This window comes from Lissotriton helveticus, chromosome 10 (genome assembly GCF_964261635.1).
Source record: "Lissotriton helveticus chromosome 10, aLisHel1.1, whole genome shotgun sequence".
Taxonomy (NCBI): domain Eukaryota; kingdom Metazoa; phylum Chordata; class Amphibia; order Caudata; family Salamandridae; genus Lissotriton; species Lissotriton helveticus.
Genome location: NC_136071.1, coordinates 1,006,582,969 through 1,006,604,345, shown reverse-complemented (window position 1 = coordinate 1,006,604,345; position 21,377 = coordinate 1,006,582,969).

The window sequence follows — 21,377 nt, the reverse complement described above, 5'->3', positions numbered from 1 at the left end:
ACTGAACCCCAGGACCAGTGGGTTCTCCTGTGCTTTGGCTCGTCCCCTGCCTGAGGCCAAGTATTTCCTCCCGCCGGAGGTGAAGTCTGCCCCCTCTAGCCCCCTCCTAGGGCCGTGGTACTCGGGAGCCAGCCTGCCCTCTTGCCCTTGAGAGCCTCGCTCCACTCGGAGTCGCTCTCTGCCCCAGGGCTAAGGTCGGCGCTCCTCTACCCCTGCCTGCTTCACGGAGCCCTTGAGGAGACTTCAGCCCCTCCCACCGGAATCCCGGGGACTCGAGCAGCCTGGACCCCGTGCATCTGATTGCACCCGGCTGCCCTGCCTTGCTCTGCCCCCCCAGGAGAGGCCGCACCGCACTGTGAAGGGTGCCTTGCCTCCCGGAGATCCTCCGCTGTCAGAAGGGACCCCTCTGCACTGACATTCCTGAAAGAAAGCATTCCTGAAGGTGCCTTGGCCCCAGAGGCTCCTCTCACCCCTCCCTGCTCCTCACTGCAGCCGGGAGCCCCCACCTCTGGAAAAGGCCCGGGGCTCCTCTCATCTCTCATCGCCTGCTTGCTGCTCTGCTCCGAGCTCAGCCCCCACCTCTGGAAAAGGCCCAGGGTTTTTCAAGCCCCTCTCTGGTGTCCATTCCAAGCCTACCGCGAGATGCGTGAGAGTTGGTAGGGGCCGAGTCAGTTTCACCCTTGAAGGCAGGAGAGGCGCTGCAAGGCGCTCCGAAGGCCGGGGAGGGTCCCAAAGCCCCAGAACAGAGAGAGGCTTTCTCTTTGAAAGGAAAGAACACTGAGAGAACTGTGAAATTAGGAGATTTATAACAAAAGCGCCTTAACAGAGAAATCTCCATTTTTGAACTGCAACTAAGGAGAAAAGGAACTATTTTCTTGAAGTGAAACCATTGAAGTATTTTTGAACAAACAACCATTGAAAGCTACAACTGAGAACCTTTGCCTATTTACAACCTGTGCTGCAACAAAAACGTTATTTGGTCTTGTGATAAGTCTGTTGAGTTACATATATATATTTTTACATAAAGAAGCGTATTTTTATATATTTACAGCCTGGTGTCCATTTGTGGGGGGGATTGGTATATTTTACTGTATGTGTGATTACAAATGCTTAACTAACTAACGCCTGAAGATTAGCCTTGGCTGCTCACGCCACGCACCTAGAGGGTGAGCAAGGGTAATTCTAAGGGGTCATCCTTCGCCCTGACTTAGAGGAGAGGGTCCCTGCTTGTCACAAGTGCATACTTGCGCCAACCAGAGACCCCCAATTCTAACATTGGACGCAGCGGTGAGGATTTGCGAATTTGCATTTGTAGTTGACATACAGTGAATTACTGATCACCACATAGTGAGAGCAGACCTATAACGCAGCCACAGGTTTCCATTTCTATAATTTTGCTGGGAGATCTCCAGGTGCTTGTGAAACGTCATGCCTGGTTCAGTGAGGATGGAAAAGGCAGCAACCAGATGCCTGTCGCCAGAGGAGTTGGCAGACAGGGCAGCAACCAGGGCGCATGAAATAGAGATGGCGAAATTAAAAGGACAAATGGAAATGGACAAGCACAAATTGGCAATGGAAAGCCAAAAATTAGCCATGGAGGCTCTAAAACGCCAAAGAGATCACTACTTGAGGATGAAAGAACTTGATTTGGAGCTTGAAGCCAGGAGGGCCTCAGCTCAACATCCAGAGATTTGTGTAGCTCACAGATTGAGCTTTGCTGAGTTGGAGGTGGAGTCCAGCTCAGCTGGTGGCAGCAACATTCAGGTATCTAGTGCTGACAGCATAGCGCGCGCACCTAGAGATATGGCACCTGACTTGGAGGGGGTTAACTTACACCAGGAGGTTCAAGGGCATGAGGTAGCTCCAGTAGTGCGCAGCGTCCCTGAAGGGAATAGGGTGGCTGGCGTAGGAGTTCATGGTCCTAGTGGTGGGAGGGATTCCCCCATGGTTGAGGTCCTGGTGGGTGAGTGTAAGGACTGCCCAGAAGAGTGTGGGTTGTGCGACAGAGACAGTCCGCTACTGTCTGGCCAGTCTCAGGAGAATGGTGTGGAGTATGTGTGTGAGGCGCTGGATGGTGAGGTGAAGGATAGTTTGGTTAACCCTGCTAGGGGGCTGTGTAATCCAATTGTGGGAGAGCATACTTTAAGTCCCAGTTTTCCAGAGCTATGCCAACACCTGTTTGAGAGTGAGTTCTCTGACCCCAGGGAGCTCACATTGGAGGCAGACCTTGTGGTGGATTCCAAAGGGTCTGGAGAGGCATTGGGGTGTGATCCTGTAGGGAGTGGCTCAGGTATCTTCCAGCCCAGAGTGGTGGAAGTGGCGCAGAGTAGCCCAGCTAGGTCCTGTAGTAGTGAGAGGGGTGTAGGGCCTCACGTCCTGTCCTTAAGGGGAAGGAGTGAGAATGGGTGTTGTCCCGGTAGTGCCCAACCTCAGTCTCAGAGCCTGGATGGTTCTTTAAGGGAACACCAGGTGGGGAGCCTAGGCTGTCCGGATGAGTCACCCTCTGAGGGGGATCCCCCAGTGGCTAGAGAACGTGGAGGCTTTGTAAACAGGGCTCCAGTAGTTCTGGTGACTGGCAGTACCACTCCAGTTGGGAGGGTGCAGAAGTCCAAAAGGAGGGGCGAGAGGGGGAAAGAGTCCCCCGTAGAAGAACCAGTGGGTCAGGGGCCAGCCAGCAGGGCTGCGTCCCCAGTGAATGACCATGGGGACACCACTTCTGTCCTGGGGGATCTTCCCACACTGTCAGAGGGACAGAGGCTGGGAGATCTGCGCCAGGCAGACTGTTGGACGGCACAGGAGCTATGTGCCACCCTCAGGGGGGGCATGTGTGCTCCCCGAGAAGTCCTAGTGCGCCAGGCAATTGTTCAACTGCAGGGTTGGGTCCCTGAGTTGGAGAGCCAGGTTCAGGTGTTGTCTGACCTGGAGGGTGGGACCACTGTAATCAGTGTCCTGACCCATGTCACTTCTAGGGGTACCACTCCAGTTGGGAGTGGGCCGGACCCTGGAAGGGAGTGCAGAGGGAGGGAGTCCTTGCCTCTGACCCCGGTGCAGTTTGAGGGTTTAGACCCTAAGGTAGAGGGCCAGGTGCAGGGTGTCCCCCCTGACCTGGTGCCCCAGTTGCAGGATAGCACCCCTGAACTGGTGGGAGAATTGTGCAGATCACCTGCCACAGGTGCCCTGACAATTCTGGAAGGGGGTACCACTCCAGGTGGGAGGGTACAGAGCCCCAAGGAAGAGGACCGGGTGTGGGAGAGGCCACCCCAGTGTTTGGTCCAGCCGCCAGGTACAGGCCTGGGGCTGGTGGGTCAGTGCCAGGATAGCATACCTGGACTAACAGAAGAGAGAAGGGACAAAAGGTGCCAAGCACCTGGGGCTACTGCCCCCCGCTCTCTGAGGCCACAGAGGTTTGAAAGCCCTGAAAGGCATAAGGCCTGGGTCTCAGCCCTGACTACTGTCAGTGGCCACTGGGATTTGATGACTGTCTGTTGGGACACACCTGTGAGCAAGTTACGGTTAGAGGCTGCCCAGGTGGTGTCCACAGAGGAAGAAAAGGGTGCCCCATGGATTAGTTGGGTGAACCCTGAGAGTATGGACAGAGGATTTGAAATAGGTTCAGATTGGCGTAGAACTGGAATGTGCCCCTGCTGTTGCGGGCCAGGTCCAGGTTCTATCGCCCAAAGCAGGGAAGCCCATCACAGTGGTGATTGGTCTACCCTGCGTTTTGGCTGGAAGGGGGTTGTGTTGGACCTGGCCTTCTTGGCAGGGTCATCCCTAAACTTTTTGCCTTCCTCCAATACTCTCTCTGACCTGTTTTTGTTGGTTTAATGACTCTGGGCACTTTTACCACTGTTGACCAGGAGAAGACTTTGCTAAAAGACTTTGCTGCTTTGTGCTCTAAACATTCTCCAAGGGCTTGATTGAGCTTGCCCCCTGAACTGAACCCCAGGACCAGTGGGTTCTCCTGTGCTTTGGCTCGTCCCCTGCCTGAGGCCAAGTATTTCCTCCCGCCGGAGGTGAAGTCTGCCCCCTCTAGCCCCCTCCTAGGGCCGTGGTACTCGGGAGCCAGCCTGCCCTCTTGCCCTTGAGAGCCTCGCTCCACTCGGAGTCGCTCTCTGCCCCAGGGCTAAGGTCGGCGCTCCTCTACCCCTGCCTGCTTCACGGAGCCCTTGAGGAGACTTCAGCCCCTCCCACCGGAATCCCGGGGACTCGAGCAGCCTGGACCCCGTGCATCTGATTGCACCCGGCTGCCCTGCCTTGCTCTGCCCCCCCAGGAGAGGCCGCACAGCACTGTGAAGGGTGCCTTGCCTCCCGGAGATCCTCCGCTGTCAGAAGGGACCCCTCTGCACTGACATTCCTGAAAGAAAGCATTCCTGAAGGTGCCTTGGCCCCAGAGGCTCCTCTCACCCCTCCCTGCTCCTCACTGCAGCCGGGAGCCCCCACCTCTGGAAAAGGCCCGGGGCTCCTCTCATCTCTCATCGCCTGCTTGCTGCTCTGCTCCGAGCTCAGCCCCCACCTCTGGAAAAGGCCCAGGGTTTTTCAAGCCCCTCTCTGGTGTCCATTCCAAGCCTACCGCGAGATGCGTGAGAGTTGGTAGGGGCCGAGTCAGTTTCACCCTTGAAGGCAGGAGAGGCGCTGCAAGGCGCTCCGAAGGCCGGGGAGGGTCCCAAAGCCCCAGAACAGAGAGAGGCTTTCTCTTTGAAAGGAAAGAACACTGAGAGAACTGTGAAATTAGGAGATTTATAACAAAAGCGCCTTAACAGAGAAATCTCCATTTTTGAACTGCAACTAAGGAGAAAAGGAACTATTTTCTTGAAGTGAAACCATTGAAGTATTTTTGAACAAACAACCATTGAAAGCTACAACTGAGAACCTTTGCCTATTTACAACCTGTGCTGCAACAAAAACGTTATTTGGTCTTGTGATAAGTCTGTTGAGTTACATATATATATTTTTACATAAAGAAGCGTATTTTTATATATTTACAGCCTGGTGTCCATTTGTGGGGGGGATTGGTATATTTTACTGTATGTGTGATTACAAATGCTTAACTAACTAACGCCTGAAGATTAGCCTTGGCTGCTCACGCCACGCACCTAGAGGGTGAGCAAGGGTAATTCTAAGGGGTCATCCTTCGCCCTGACTTAGAGGAGAGGGTCCCTGCTTGTCACAAGTGCATACTTGCGCCAACCAGAGACCCCCAATTCTAACAACAGCCGATCGGCACAGGAGAAGAGACAGGGAGTTAGAGAAAGAGGCGGGTGGAAGAGAACAGCAGATTACCACAGGAGAAGAGAACAGGGAGTTAAAGAACGAGGCGGGTGGAAGAGAGCAGCAGATCAGCACAGCAAAAGAGATCAGGGAGTTAAAGAAGGAGGCGGGTCTAAGAGAGCAGCACATCAGCACAAGAGAAGAGAACAGGGAGTTAAAGAAGGAGGTGGGGTGGAAGAGAGCATCAGATCAGCACAGGAGAAGAGAAAGGAATTAAAGAAGGAGGCGGGTGGAAGAGAACAGCAGCTCGGCACAGGAGAAGAGAACAGGGAGTTAGAGAAAGTGGCGGGTGGAAGAGAACAGCAGATTAGCACAGGAGAAGAGAACAGGGAGTTTAAGAAGGAGGCGGGTGGAAGAGAGCAGCAGACAAGCACAGCAAAAGAGAACAGGGAGTTAAAGAAGGAGGTGGGGTGGATGAGAGCAGCAGATCAGCACGAGAGAAGAGAAGAGAACGGAGTTAGAGAATGAGGTGGGTGGAAGAGAGGAACATATCAGCGCAGTAGAAGAGAATAGGGAGTTAAAGAAGGAGGTGGGGTGGAAGAGAGCAGCAGATCAGCAGAAGTTAACAGGGAGTTACAGAAGGAGGCGGGGTGGAAGAGAGCAGCAGATCAGCACAGGAGAAGAGAAGAGAACAGGGAGTTAGAGTAGGAGGCAGGGTGGAAGAGAGCAGTAGATCAGCACAAGAGAAGAGAAGAGAACAGGGAGTTAGAGAATGAGGTGGGTGGAAGAGAGAAACAGATCAGCACAGCAGAGGAGAACAGGGAGTTAAAGAAGGAGGTGGGTGGAAGAGAACATCAGATCAGCAGAAGTTAACAGGGAGTTAAAGAAGGAGGCTGGTGGAAGAGAGCAACAGATCAGCACAGGAGAAGAGAAGAGAACAGGGAGTTAGAGAAGGAGGTGGGGTACAAGAGAACAGCAAATCGGCACCGGAGAAGAGAACCAGGAGTTACAGAAGGAGGCGGGTGGAAGAGCGCAGCAGATCAGAAGAGGAGAAGAGAACAGGGAGTTAGAGAAAGAGGTGGGTGGAAGAGAACAACAGATCAGCACCGGAGAAGAAAACAGGGAGTTAAAGAAGGAGGCGGTGGAAGTGAACAGCAGATCAGCAAGGGAGAAGAGAACCGGGAGTTGGAGAAGGGGCAGGGTGGGAGGGAGCAGCAGATCAGCATGGGAGAACAGAACAGAGAGTTAAAGAAGGAGGCGGGTGGAAGAGAGCAGCAGATCAGCACAGGAGAAGAGGAGAGAACAGGGAGTTAAAGAAGGAGGTGGGGTGGAAGAGAGCAGCAGATCAGCACAGGAGAAGAGAGCAGATGGTTAAAGAAGGATGCGGGTGGAAGAGAACAGCAGCACAGGAGAAAAGAACAGGGAGTTAAAGAAGGAGGCGGGTGGAAGAGAGCAGCATATCAGCACAGAAGAAGAGAACATGGCGTTAAAGAAGGAGGTGGGGTGGAAGAGAGCAGCAGATCAGCACAGGAGAAGAGAACAGGGAGTAAAAGAAGGAGGTGGGGTAGAAGAGAGCAGCAGATCAGCACAGGAGAAGAGAACAGAGAGTTAAAGAAGGAGGCGGGTGGAAGAGAAGAGCAGATCGGCACAGTAGAAGAGAACAGGGAGTTAGAAAAAGAGGCGGGTGGAAGAGAACAGCCGATCAGCACAGGAGAAGAGAACAGGGAGTTAAAGAAGGAGGTAGGGTGGAAGAGAACAGCAGATCGGCACAGGAGAAGAGAAGAGAACAGGGAGCTAGAAAAGGAGGCGGTGGAAGAGAGCAGAAGATCAGTACGGGAGAAGAGAAGAGAACAGGGAATTAAAGAAGGAGGTGGGTGGAAGAGAGCAGCAGGTCAGCACAGCAAAAGAAATCGGAGTGAAAGAAGGAGGCGGGTTGAAGAGAGCAGCAGATCAGCACAAGAGAAGAGAACAGGGAGTTGAAGAAGGAGGTGGAGTGGAAGAGAGCAGCAGATCAGCACAGGAGAAGAGAACAGGGTATTAAAGAAGGAGGCAGATGGAAGAGAACAGAAGATTAGCAGAGGAGAAGAGAACAGGGAGGTAAAGAAGGAGCCGGGTGGAAGAGAGCAGCAGATCAGCACAGAAGAGAATAGAACAGTGAGTTAAAGAAGGAGGCTGGTGGAAGAGCGCAGCAGATCAGCACAGGAGAAGAGAACAGGGACTTAAAGAAGGAGGTGGGTGGAAGAGAACAGCAAATCGGTGCAGGAGAAGAGAACCGGGAGTTACAGAAGGAGACGGTGGAAGAGCGCAGCAGGTCAGAAGAGGAGAAGAGAACAGGGAGTTAGAGAAAGAGGTGGGTGGAAGAGAACAACAGATCAGCACGGGAGAAGAAAACAGGGAGTTAGAGAAGGAGGCGGTGGAAGGGAACAGCAGATCAGCCAGGGAGAAGAGAACAGGGAGTTGTAGAAGGGGGCAGGGTGGAAGAGAGCAGCAGATCAGCATGGGAGAACAGAACAGGGAGTTAAAGAAGGAGGCGGGTTCAAGAGAGCAGCAGATCAGCACAGGAGAAGAGAAGAGAACAGGGAGTTAAAGAAGGAGGTGGGGTGGAAGAGAGCAGCAGATCAGCACAGTAGAAGAGAACAGGGAGTTAAAGAAGGATGCGGGTGGAAGAGAACAGCAGATCAGCACAGGAGAAGAGAACAGGGAGTTAAAGAAGGAGGCGGGTGGAAGAGAACAGAAGATCGGCACAGGAGAAGAGAACAGGGAGTTAGAAAAAGAGGCGGGTGGAAGAGAACAGCAGATCAGCACAGGAGAAGAGAACAGGGAGTTAAAGAAGGAGGTGGGGTGGAAGAGAACAGCAGATCGACACAGGCGAAGAGAAGAGAACAGGGAGCTAGAAAAGGAGGCGGTGAAAGAGAGCAGCAGATCAGTACGGGAGAAGAGAAGAGAACAGGGAATTAGAGAAGGAGGTGGATGGAAGAGAGCAGCAGATCAGCACAGCAAAAGAAATCGGAGTGAAAGAAGGAGGCGGGTCAAAGAGAGCAGCAGATCAGCACAAGAGAAGAAAACAGGGAGTTAAAGAAGGAGGTGGGGTGGAAGAGAGCAGCAGATCAGCACAGGAGAAGAGAACAGGGAATTAAAGAAGGAGGCGGGTGGAAGAGAACAGCTGTTGGACCTGGCCTTCTTGGCAGGGTCATCCCTAAACTTTTTGCCTTCCTCCAATACTCTCTCTGACCTGTTTTTGTTGGTTTAATGACTCTGGGCACTTTTACCACTGTTGACCAGTGCTAAAGTGCATATGCTCTCCCTGTGAAAAGTATACATGTGATTGATGTCCATGATTGGTTCATTGGATTTACTGTCAGTCCCTAGTAATGTGCACCAGGAGTGCCAGGGCTTGTAAATGCCAATACTGCTAGTGGGCCTGCAGCGCTGGTTGCGCCACCCACAGAAGCAGCCTTTTAAAATGTGTCTAGGGTCTGCCATTGCAGAACCTGCGTGCAGTCTGGTACTGTCATGCTGGCTGGGCAAGTGCACCCGCTTGCCAGCCCCTAAACCTTCCCTTAACTTCATATTAGTCACCCCTATGGTAGGCCTGAGGGCAGGGTGCATTGTAAGTGTAAGGTAGGACATGCTCTGATGTGTGTGGCATGTCCTAATAGTGAATTACAGCCAAATTCGTTTTTCACTATTGTAAGGCTACCAGTTCCCTTTAGGCCAGATGGGCTGCTGGAATTATTACACTCTATAGTCCCAGCAGGCTCAGGGAACATGGTAGAAATTAATGTTTAGTATGCCTGGACTCAGAATAATAAAATACTTCTTTTAGTAAAGTTTATTTTAATATCCTGTGTTTGCAAATGCTACTTTTAGAAAGCTAGCATTTGCTTGTCTAACCATTTCAGCCCGCCTCTGCTTTTGTGTGTATCTGACTGTCTGAGTTGTGTGAGTGACAGGGCTGGGAGTTGACAGGTGGTGAATAGCAGGATGACACCTTAGTGGGTGGTGGGAGTTTCCCCTGAATGATGCATCAGGCTGTGCTCTGCCTCCACAATGCTGGCTCCGCCCTCCTGGGGAGTGACTGATGACTCAGCCTGCACCTGGCCCAGGAAGGACCGAAGCGTGTCAACAAAGTGCTCAGGCTGCCCCTGTCCTCACAATGCCGGCTCCGCCCCCCTGGGGAGCGGCTGATGTGCCTGCCCTCACACTGAAAGCAGAAGCCAGAAGTACCCCCAACAAGTGCTCAGAGGCTGAGAGCAGTTATGCAAAGGCCCCCCTGGCCTGTGAGAACAAAAGAAACTGTGTATAAAAGTAGGAGCCCTGCTCCTTGTAAATTAGAATCCTGTTTTACCACAAAGAACCTCTGCCCGAATAGAAGGAGAAGAAGACGCTGGGAGGACTGGCCTGCTGCTTGCCTTGCTGAGGAAGGAGAGGAGAAGACTTTGCTAAAAGACTTTGCTGCTTTGTGCTCTAAACATTCTCCAAGGGCTTGATTGAGCTTGCCCCCTGAACTGAACCCCAGGACCAGTGGGTTCTCCTGTGCTTTGGCTCGTCCCCTGCCTGAGGCCAAGTATTTCCTCCCGCCGGAGGTGAAGTCTGCCCCCTCTAGCCCCCTCCTAGGGCCGTGGTACTCGGGAGCCAGCCTGCCCTCTTGCCCTTGAGAGCCTCGCTCCACTCGGAGTCGCTCTCTGCCCCAGGGCTAAGGTCGGCGCTCCTCTACCCCTGCCTGCTTCACGGAGCCCTTGAGGAGACTTCAGCCCCTCCCACCGGAATCCCGGGGACTCGAGCAGCCTGGACCCCGTGCATCTGATTGCACCCGGCTGCCCTGCCTTGCTCTGCCCCCCCAGGAGAGGCCGCACCGCACTGTGAAGGGTGCCTTGCCTCCCGGAGATCCTCCGCTGTCAGAAGGGACCCCTCTGCACTGACATTCCTGAAAGAAAGCATTCCTGAAGGTGCCTTGGCCCCAGAGGCTCCTCTCACCCCTCCCTGCTCCTCACTGCAGCCGGGAGCCCCCACCTCTGGAAAAGGCCCGGGGCTCCTCTCATCTCTCATCGCCTGCTTGCTGCTCTGCTCCGAGCTCAGCCCCCACCTCTGGAAAAGGCCCAGGGTTTTTCAAGCCCCTCTCTGGTGTCCATTCCAAGCCTACCGCGAGATGCGTGAGAGTTGGTAGGGGCCGAGTCAGTTTCACCCTTGAAGGCAGGAGAGGCGCTGCAAGGCGCTCCGAAGGCCGGGGAGGGTCCCAAAGCCCCAGAACAGAGAGAGGCTTTCTCTTTGAAAGGAAAGAACACTGAGAGAACTGTGAAATTAGGAGATTTATAACAAAAGCGCCTTAACAGAGAAATCTGCATTTTTGAACTGCAACTAAGGAGAAAAGGAACTATTTTCTTGAAGTGAAACCATTGAAGTATTTTTGAACAAACAACCATTGAAAGCTACAACTGAGAACCTTTGCCTATTTACAACCTGTGCTGCAACAAAAACGTTATTTGGTCTTGTGATAAGTCTGTTGAGTTACATATATATATTTTTACATAAAGAAGCGTATTTTTATATATTTACAGCCTGGTGTCCATTTGTGGGGGGGATTGGTATATTTTACTGTATGTGTGATTACAAATGCTTAACTAACTAACGCCTGAAGATTAGCCTTGGCTGCTCACGCCACGCACCTAGAGGGTGAGCAAGGGTAATTCTAAGGGGTCATCCTTCGCCCTGACTTAGAGGAGAGGGTCCCTGCTTGTCACAGGTGCATACTTGCGCCAACCAGAGACCCCCAATTCTAACATTGGACGCAGCGGTGAGGATTTGCGAATTTGCATTTGTAGTTGACATACAGTGAATTACTGATCACCACATAGTGAGAGCAGACCTATAACGCAGCCACAGGTTTCCATTTCTATAATTTTGCTGGGAGATCTCCAGGTGCTTGTGAAACGTCATGCCTGGTTCAGTGAGGATGGAAAAGGCAGCAACCAGATGCCTGTCGCCAGAGGAGTTGGCAGACAGGGCAGCAACCAGGGCGCATGAAATAGAGATGGCGAAATTAAAAGGACAAATGGAAATGGATAAGCACAAATTGGCAATGGAAACCAAAAATTAGCCATGGAGGCGCTAAAACGCCAAAGAGATCACTACTTGAGGATGAAAGAACTTGATTTGGAGCTTGAAGCCAGGAGGGCCTCAGCTCAACATCCAGAGATTTGTGTAGCTCACAGATTGAGCTTTGCTGAGTTGGAGGTGGAGTCCAGCTCAGCTGGTGGCAGCAACATTCAGGTATCTAGTGCTGACAGCATAGCGCGCGCACCTAGAGATATGGCACCTGACTTGGAGGGGGTTAACTTACACCAGGAGGTTCAAGGGCATGAGGTAGCTCCAGTAGTGCGCAGCGTCCCTGAAGGGAATAGGGTGGCTGGCGTAGGAGTTCATGGTCCTAGTGGTGGGAGGGATTCCCCCATGGTTGAGGTCCTGGTGGGTGAGTGTAAGGACTGCCCAGAAGAGTGTGGGTTGTGCGACAGAGACAGTCCGCTACTGTCTGGCCAGTCTCAGGAGAATGGTGTGGAGTATGTGTGTGAGGCGCTGGATGGTGAGGTGAAGGATAGTTTGGTTAACCCTGCTAGGGGGCTGTGTAATCCAATTGTGGGAGAGCATACTTTAAGTCCCAGTTTTCCAGAGCTATGCCAACACCTGTTTGAGAGTGAGTTCTCTGACCCCAGGGAGCTCACATTGGAGGCAGACCTTGTGGTGGATTCCAAAGGGTCTGGAGAGGCATTGGGGTGTGATCCTGTAGGGAGTGGCTCAGGTATCTTCCAGCCCAGAGTGGTGGAAGTGGCGCAGAGTAGCCCAGCTAGGTCCTGTAGTAGTGAGAGGGGTGTAGGGCCTCACGTCCTGTCCTTAAGGGGAAGGAGTGAGAATGGGTGTTGTCCCGGTAGTGCCCAACCTCAGTCTCAGAGCCTGGATGGTTCTTTAAGGGAACACCAGGTGGGGAGCCTAGGCTGTCCGGATGAGTCACCCTCTGAGGGGGATCCCCCAGTGGCTAGAGAACGTGGAGGCTTTGTAAACAGGGCTCCAGTAGTTCTGGTGACTGGCAGTACCACTCCAGTTGGGAGGGTGCAGAAGTCCAAAAGGAGGGGGAGAGGGGGAAAGAGTCCCCCGTGGAAGAACCAGTGGGTCAGGGGCCAGCCAGCAGGGCTGCGTCCCCAGTGAATGACCATGGGGACACCACTTCTGTCCTGGGGGATCTTCCCACACTGTCAGAGGGACAGAGGCTGGGAGATCTGCGCCAGGCAGACTGTTGGACGGCACAGGAGCTATGTGCCACCCTCAGGGGGGGCATGTGTGCTCCCCGAGAAGTCCTAGTGCGCCAGGCAATTGTTCAACTGCAGGGTTGGGTCCCTGAGTTGGAGAGCCAGGTTCAGGTGTTGTCTGACCTGGAGGGTGGGACCACTGTAATCAGTGTCCTGACCCATGTCACTTCTAGGGGTACCACTCCAGTTGGGAGTGGGCCGGACCCTGGAAGGGAGTGCAGAGGGAGGGAGTCCTTGCCTCTGACCCCGGTGCAGTTTGAGGGTTTAGACCCTAAGGTAGAGGGCCAGGTGCAGGGTGTCCCCCCTGACCTGGTGCCCCAGTTGCAGGATAGCACCCCTGAACTGGTGGGAGAATTGTGCAGATCACCTGCCACAGGTGCCCTGACAATTCTGGAAGGGGGTACCACTCCAGGTGGGAGGGTACAGAGCCCCAAGGAAGAGGACCGGGTGTGGGAGAGGCCACCCCAGTGTTTGGTCCAGCCGCCAGGTACAGGCCTGGGGCTGGTGGGTCAGTGCCAGGATAGCATACCTGGACTAACAGAAGAGAGAAGGGACAAAAGGTGCCAAGCACCTGGGGCTACTGCCCCCCGCTCTCTGAGGCCACAGAGGTTTGAAAGCCCTGAAAGGCATAAGGCCTGGGTCTCAGCCCTGACTACTGTCAGTGGCCACTGGGATTTGATGACTGTCTGTTGGGACACACCTGTGAGCAAGTTACGGTTAGAGGCTGCCCAGGTGGTGTCCACAGAGGAAGAAAAGGGTGCCCCATGGATTAGTTGGGTGAACCCTGAGAGTATGGACAGAGGATTTGAAATAGGTTCAGATTGGCGTAGAACTGGAATGTGCCCCTGCTGTTGCGGGCCAGGTCCAGGTTCTATCGCCCAAAGCAGGGAAGCCCATCACAGTGGTGATTGGTCTACCCTGCGTTTTGGCTGGAAGGGGGTTGTGTTGGACCTGGCCTTCTTGGCAGGGTCATCCCTAAACTTTTTGCCTTCCTCCAATACTCTCTCTGACCTGTTTTTGTTGGTTTAATGACTCTGGGCACTTTTACCACTGTTGACCAGGAGAAGACTTTGCTAAAAGACTTTGCTGCTTTGTGCTCTAAACATTCTCCAAGGGCTTGATTGAGCTTGCCCCCTGAACTGAACCCCAGGACCAGTGGGTTCTCCTGTGCTTTGGCTCGTCCCCTGCCTGAGGCCAAGTATTTCCTCCCGCCGGAGGTGAAGTCTGCCCCCTCTAGCCCCCTCCTAGGGCCGTGGTACTCGGGAGCCAGCCGGCCCTCTTGCCCTTGAGAGCCTCGCTCCACTCGGAGTCGCTCTCTGCCCCAGGGCTAAGGTCGGCGCTCCTCTACCCCTGCCTGCTTCACGGAGCCCTTGAGGAGACTTCAGCCCCTCCCACCGGAATCCCGGGGACTCGAGCAGCCTGGACCCCGTGCATCTGATTGCACCCGGCTGCCCTGCCTTGCTCTGCCCCCCCAGGAGAGGCCGCACAGCACTGTGAAGGGTGCCTTGCCTCCCGGAGATCCTCCGCTGTCAGAAGGGACCCCTCTGCACTGACATTCCTGAAAGAAAGCATTCCTGAAGGTGCCTTGGCCCCAGAGGCTCCTCTCACCCCTCCCTGCTCCTCACTGCAGCCGGGAGCCCCCACCTCTGGAAAAGGCCCGGGGCTCCTCTCATCTCTCATCGCCTGCTTGCTGCTCTGCTCCGAGCTCAGCCCCCACCTCTGGAAAAGGCCCAGGGTTTTTCAAGCCCCTCTCTGGTGTCCATTCCAAGCCTACCGCGAGATGCGTGAGAGTTGGTAGGGGCCGAGTCAGTTTCACCCTTGAAGGCAGGAGAGGCGCTGCAAGGCGCTCCGAAGGCCGGGGAGGGTCCCAAAGCCCCAGAACAGAGAGAGGCTTTCTCTTTGAAAGGAAAGAACACTGAGAGAACTGTGAAATTAGGAGATTTATAACAAAAGCGCCTTAACAGAGAAATCTCCATTTTTGAACTGCAACTAAGGAGAAAAGGAACTATTTTCTTGAAGTGAAACCATTGAAGTATTTTTGAACAAACAACCATTGAAAGCTACAACTGAGAACCTTTGCCTATTTACAACCTGTGCTGCAACAAAAACGTTATTTGGTCTTGTGATAAGTCTGTTGAGTTACATATATATATTTTTACATAAAGAAGCGTATTTTTATATATTTACAGCCTGGTGTCCATTTGTGGGGGGGATTGGTATATTTTACTGTATGTGTGATTACAAATGCTTAACTAACTAACGCCTGAAGATTAGCCTTGGCTGCTCACGCCACGCACCTAGAGGGTGAGCAAGGGTAATTCTAAGGGGTCATCCTTCGCCCTGACTTAGAGGAGAGGGTCCCTGCTTGTCACAAGTGCATACTTGCGCCAACCAGAGACCCCCAATTCTAACAACAGCCGATCGGCACAGGAGAAGAGACAGGGAGTTAGAGAAAGAGGCGGGTGGAAGAGAACAGCAGATTACCACAGGAGAAGAGAACAGGGAGTTAAAGAACGAGGCGGGTGGAAGAGAGCAGCAGATCAGCACAGCAAAAGAGATCAGGGAGTTAAAGAAGGAGGTGGGGTGGAAGAGAGCAGCAGATCAGCATGAGAGAAGAGAAGGGAACGGAGTTGGAGAATGAGGTGGGTGGAAGAGAGGAACGGATCAGCACAGCAGAAGAGAACAGGGAGTTAAAGAAGGAGGTGGGGTGGAAAAGAGCAGCAGATCAGCACAGGAGAAGAGAACAGGGAGTTGGAGAAGGGAGAGGGGTGAAAGAGGACAGCAGATCAGCACAGGAGAAGAGAACAGGGAGTTGGAGAAGGGAGAGGGGTGGAAGAGAGCAACAAATCAGCATGGGAGAAGAAAACAGGGAGTTAAAGAAGGAGGCGGGTGGAAGAGAACAGCAGATTAGCAGAGGAGAAGAGAACAGGGAGGTAAAGAAGGAGCCGGGGTGGAAGCGAGCAGCAGATCAGCACAGAAGAGAATAGAACAGTGAGTTAAAGAAGGAGGCAGGTGGAAGAGAGCGGCAGATCAGCACAGGAGAAGAGAACAGGGAGTTAAAGAAGGAGTTGGGGTAGAAGAGAACAGCTAATCGGCGCAGAAGAGAACCAGGAGTTACAGAAGGAGGCGGGTGGAAGAGCACAGCAGATCAGAAGAGGAGAAGAGAACAGGGAGTTAGAGAAAGAGGTGGGTGGAAGAGAACAACAGATCAGCACGGAAGAAGAAAACAGGGAGTTAGAGAAGGAGGCGGTGGAAGTGAACAGCAGATCAGCAAGGGAGAAGAGAACAGGGAGTTGGAGAAGGGGGCAGGGTGGAAGAGAGCAGCAGATCAGCATGGGAGAAAAGAACAGAGAGTTAAAGAAGGAGGCGGGTGGAAGAGAGCAGCAGATCAGCACAGGAGAAGAGGAGAGAACAGGGAGTTAAAGAAGGAGGTGGGGTGGAAGAGAGCAGCAGATCAGCACAGGAGAAGAGAACAGGGAGTTAAAGAAGGATGCGGGTGGAAGAGAACAGCAGATCAGCACAGGAGAAAAGAACAGGGAGTTAAAGAAGGAGGCGAGTGGAAGAGAGCAGCATATCAGCACAGAAGAAGAGAACATGGAGTTAAAGAAGGAGGTGGGGTGGAAGAGAGCAGCAGATTAGCACAGGAGAAGAGAACAGGGAGTAAAAGAAGGAGGTGGGGTGGAAGAGAGCAGCAGATCAGCACAGGAGAAGAGAACAGGGAGTTAAAGAAGGAGGCGGGTGGAAGAGAACAGCAGATCGGCACAGGAGAAGAGAACAGGGAGTTAGAAAAAGAGGCGGGTGGCGGAGAACAGCAGATCAGCACAGGATAAGAGAACAGGGAGTTAAAGAAGGAGGTGGGGTGGAAGAGAACAGCAGATCGGCACAGGAGAAGAGAAGAGAACAGGGAGGTAGAAAAGGAGGCGGTGCAACAGAGCAGCAGATCAGTACGGGAGAAGAGAAGAGAACAGGGAATTAGAGAAGGAGGTGGGTGGAAGAGAGCAGCAGATCAGCACAGCAAAAGATATCGGAGTGAAAGAAGGAGGCGGGTCTAAGAGAGCAGCACATCAGCACAAGAGAAGAGAACAGGGAGTTAAAGAAGGAGGTGGGGTGGAAGAGAGCATCAGATCAGCACAGGAGAAGAGAAAGGAATTAAAGAAGGAGGCGGGTGGAAGAGAACAGCAGCTCGGCACAGGAGAAGAGAACAGGGAGTTAGAGAAAGTGGCGGGTGGAAGAGAACAGCAGATTAGCACAGGAGAAGAGAACAGGGAGTTTAAGAAGGAGGCGGGTGGAAGAGAGCAGCAGACAAGCACAGCAAAAGAGAACAGGGAGTTAAAGAAGGAGGTGGGGTGGATGAGAGCAGCAGATCAGCACGAGAGAAGAGAAGAGAACGGAGTTAGAGAATGAGGTGGGTGGAAGAGAGGAACATATCAGCGCAGTAGAAGAGAATAGGGAGTTAAAGAAGGAGGTGGGGTGGAAGAGAGCAGCAGATCAGCAGAAGTTAACAGGGAGTTACAGAAGGAGGCGGGGTGGAAGAGAGCAGCAGATCAGCACAGGAGAAGAGAAGAGAACAGGGAGTTAGAGTAGGAGGCAGGGTGGAAGAGAGCAGTAGATCAGCACAAGAGAAGAGAAGAGAACAGGGAGTTAGAGAATGAGGTGGGTGGAAGAGAGAAACAGATCAGCACAGCAGAGGAGAACAGGGAGTTAAAGAAGGAGGTGGGTGGAAGAGAGCATCAGATCAGCAGAAGTTAACAGGGAGTTAAAGAAGGAGGCTGGTGGAAGAGAGCAACAGATCAGCACAGGAGAAGAGAAGAGAACAGGGAGTTAGAGAAGGAGGTGGGGTACAAGAGAACAGCAAATCGGCACCGGAGAAGAGAGGCGGGTGGAAGAGCGCAGCAGATCAGAAGAGGAGAAGAGAACAGGGAGTTAGAGAAAGAGGTGGGTGGAAGAGAACAACAGATCAGCACGGGAGAAGAAAACAGGGAGTTAAAGAAGGAGGCGGTGGAAGTGAACAGCAGATCAGCAAGGGAGAAGAGAACCGGGAGTTGGAGAAGGGGCAGGGTGGGAGGGAGCAGCAGATCAGCATGGGAGAACAGAACAGAGAGTTAAAGAAGGAGGCGGGTGGAAGAGAGCAGCAGATCAGCACAGGAGAAGAGGAGAGAACAGGGAGTTAAAGAAGGAGGTGGGGTGGAAGAGAGCAGCAGATCAGCACAGGAGAAGAGAACAGATGGTTAAAGAAGGATGCGGGTGGAAGAGAACAGCAGATCAGCACAGGAGAAAAGAACAGGGAGTTAAAGAAGGAGGCGGGTGGAAGAGAGCAGCATATCAGCACAGAAGAAGAGAACATGGCGTTAAAGAAGGAGGTGGGGTGGAAGAGAGCAGCAGATCAGCACAGGAGAAGAGAACAGGGAGTAAAAGAAGGAGGTGGGGTGGAAGAGAGCAGCAGATCAGCACAGGAGAAGAGAACAGGGAGTTAAAGAAGGAGGCGGGTGGAAGAGAACAGCAGATCGGCACAGGAGAAGAGAACAGGGAGTTAGAAAAAGTGGCGGGTGGAGGAGAACAGCCGATTAGCACAGGATAAGAGAACAGGGAGTTAAAGAAGGGGGTGGGGTGGAAGAGAACAGCAGATCGGCACAGGAGAAGAGAAGAGAACAGGGAGGTAGAAAAGGAGGCGGTGCAACAGAGCAGCAGATCAGTACGGGAGAAGAGAAGAGAACAGGGAATTAGAGAAGGAGGTGGGTGGAAGAGAGCTGCAGATCAGCACAGCAAAAGAAATCGGAGTGAAAGAAGGAGGCGGGTCTAAGAGAGCAGCAGATCAGCACAAGAGAAGAGAACAGGGAGTTAAAGAAGGAGGTGGGGTGGAAGAGAGCAGCAGATCAGCACAGGAGAAGAGAACGGAATTAAAGAAGGAGGCGGGTGGAAGAGAACAGCAGCTCGGCACAGGAGAAGAGAACAGGGAGTTAGAGAAAGTGACAGGTGGAAGAGAACAGCAGATGAGAACAGGAGAAGAGAACAGGGAGTTAAAGAAGGAGGCGGTGGAAAAGAACATTAAATCGCCGCAGGAGAAGAGAACCGGGAGTTACAGAAGGAGAAGTGTGGAAGAGCGCAGCAGATCAGCAGAGGAGAAGAGAACACGGAGTTAGAGAAAGAGGTGGGTAGAAGAGAACAACAGATCAGCACGGGAGAAGAAAACAGGGAGTTAGAGAAGGAGGCGGTGGAAGAGAACAGCAGATCAGCAAGGGAGAAGAGAACAGGGAGTTGGAGAAGGGGGCGGGTGGAAGAGAGCAGCAGATCAGCATGGGAGAAGAGAACAGGGAGTTAAAGAAGGAGGCGGGGTGGAAGAGATCAGCAGATCAGCACAGGAGAAGAGAACAGGGAGTTAAAGAAGGAGGTGGGGTGGAAGAGAGCAGTAGATCAGCACAGGAGAAGAGAACAGGGAGTTAAAGAAGGAGGGGGTGTGGGAGAGAGTAGCACATCAGCACAGGAGAAGAGAGCAGGGAGTTAAAAAAGGAGGCGGGTGGAAGAGAGCCGCAGATCGGCACAGGAGAAGAGAACAGGGAGTTAGAAAAAGAGGCGGGTGGAAGAGAACAGCAGATCAGCACAGGAGAAGAGAACAGGGAGTTAAAGAAGGAGGTGGGGTGGAAGAGAACAGCAGATCGGCACAGGAGAAGAGAAGAGAACAGGGAGCTAGAAAAGGAGGCGGTGAAAGAGAGCAGCAGATCAGTACGGGAGAAGAGAAGAGAACAGGGAATTAGAGAAGGAGGTGGGTGGAAGAGAGCAGCAGATCAGCACAGCAAAAGAGTCGGAGTGAAAGAAGGAGGCGGGTCGAAGAGAGCAGCAGATCAGCACAAGAGAAGAGAACAGGGAGTTAAAAAAGGAGGTGGGGTGGAAGAGAGCAGCAGATCAGCACAGGAGAAGAGAACGGAATTAAAGAAGGAGGCGGGTTGAAGAGAAGAGCAGATCGGCACAGGAGAAGAGAACAGGGAGTTAGAGAAAGTGACTGGTGGAAGAGAACAGCAGATTAGCACAGGAGAAGAGAACAGGGAGTTAAAGAAGGAGGCGGGTGGAAGAGAGCAGCAGATCAGCACAGCAAAAGAGAACAGGGAGTTAAAGATGGAGGTGGGGTGGAAGAGAGCAGCAGATCAGCACGAGAGAAGAGAATAGAACAGGGAGTTAGAGAATGAGGTGGGTGGAAGAGAGGAACATATCAGCACAGCAGAAGAGAACAGGGAGTTAAAGAAGGAGGTGAGGTGGAAGAGAGCAGCAGATCAGCAGAAGTTAACAGGGAGTTAAAGAAGGAGGCAGGGTGGAAGAGAGCAGCAGATCAGCACAGGAGAAGAGAAGAGAACAGGGAGTTAGAGAAGGAGGCAGGGTGGAAGAGAGCAGCAGATCAGCACGAGAGCAGCAGATCAGCACGAGAGAAGAAAAGAGAACAGGGAGTTAGAGAATGAGGTGGGTGGAAGAGAGGAACAGATCAGCACAGCAGAAGAGAACAGGGAGTTAAAGAAGGAGGTGGGGTGGAAGAGAGCAGCAGATCAGCAGAAGTTAACAGGGAGTTAAAGAAGGAGGTGGGTGGAAGAAAGCAACAGATCAGCACAGGAGAAAAGAACAGGGAGTTAGAGAAGGAGGCAGTTGGAAGAGAGCAGCAGATCAGCACAAGAGAAGATAACAGGGAGATAAAGAAGAATGTGGGGTGGAAGGGAGCAGCAGAACAGCACAGGAGAAGAGAAGAGAACTGGGTGTTAAAGAAGGAGGTGGGGTGGAAGAGAGCAGCATATCAGCACAAGACAAGAGAACGGAATTAAAGAAGGAGGCGGGTGGAAGAGAACAGCAGATCGGCACAGGAGAAGAGAACAGGGAGTTAGAAAAAGAGGCGGTGGAGGAGAACAGCAGATCAGCACAGGATAAGAGAACACGGAGTTAAAGAAGGAGGTGGGGTGGAAGAGAACAGCAGATCGGCACAGCAGAAGAGAAGAGAACAGGGAGCTAGAAAAGGAGGCGGTGGAAGAGAGCAGCAGATCAGTACGGGAGAAGAGAAGAGAACAGGGAATTAGAGAAGGAGGTGGGTGGAAGAGAGCAGCAGATCAGCACAGCAAAAGAGTCGGAGTGAAAGAAGGAGGCGGGTCGAAGAGAGCAGCAGATCAGCACAAGAGAAGAGAACAGGGAGTTAAAGAAGGAGGTGGGGTGGAAGAGAGCAGCAGATCAGCACAGGAGAAGAGAACGGAATTAAAGAAGGAGGCGGGTTGAAGAGAAGAGCAGATCGGCACAGGAGAAGAGAACAGGGAGTTAGAGAAAGTGACTGGTGGAAGAGAACAGCAGATTAGCACAGGAGAAGAGAACAGGGAGTTAAAGAAGGAGGCGGGTGGAAGAGAGCAGCAGATCAGCACAGCAAAAGAGAACAGGGAGTTAAAGATGGAGGTGGGGTGGAAGAGAGCAGCAGATCAGCACGAGAGAAGAGAATAGAACAGGGAGTTAGAGAATGAGGTGGGTGGAAGAGAGGAACATATCAGCACAGCAGAAGAGAACAGGGAGTTAAAGAAGGAGGTGAGGTGGAAGAGAGCAGCAGATCAGCAGAAGTTAACAGGGAGTTAAAGAAGGAGGCAGGGTGGAAGAGAGCAGCAGATCAGCACAGGAGAAGAGAAGAGAACAGGGAGTTAGAGAAGGAGGCAGGGTGGAAGAGAGCAGCAGATCAGCACGAGAGCAGCAGATCAGCACGAGAGAAGAAAAGAGAACAGGGAGTTAGAGAATGAGGTGGGTGGAAGAGAGGAACAGATCAGCACAGCAGTAGAGAACAGGGAGTTAAAGAAGGAGGTGGGGTGGAAGAGAGCAGCAGATCAGCAGAAGTTAACAGGGAGTTAAAGAAGGAGGTGG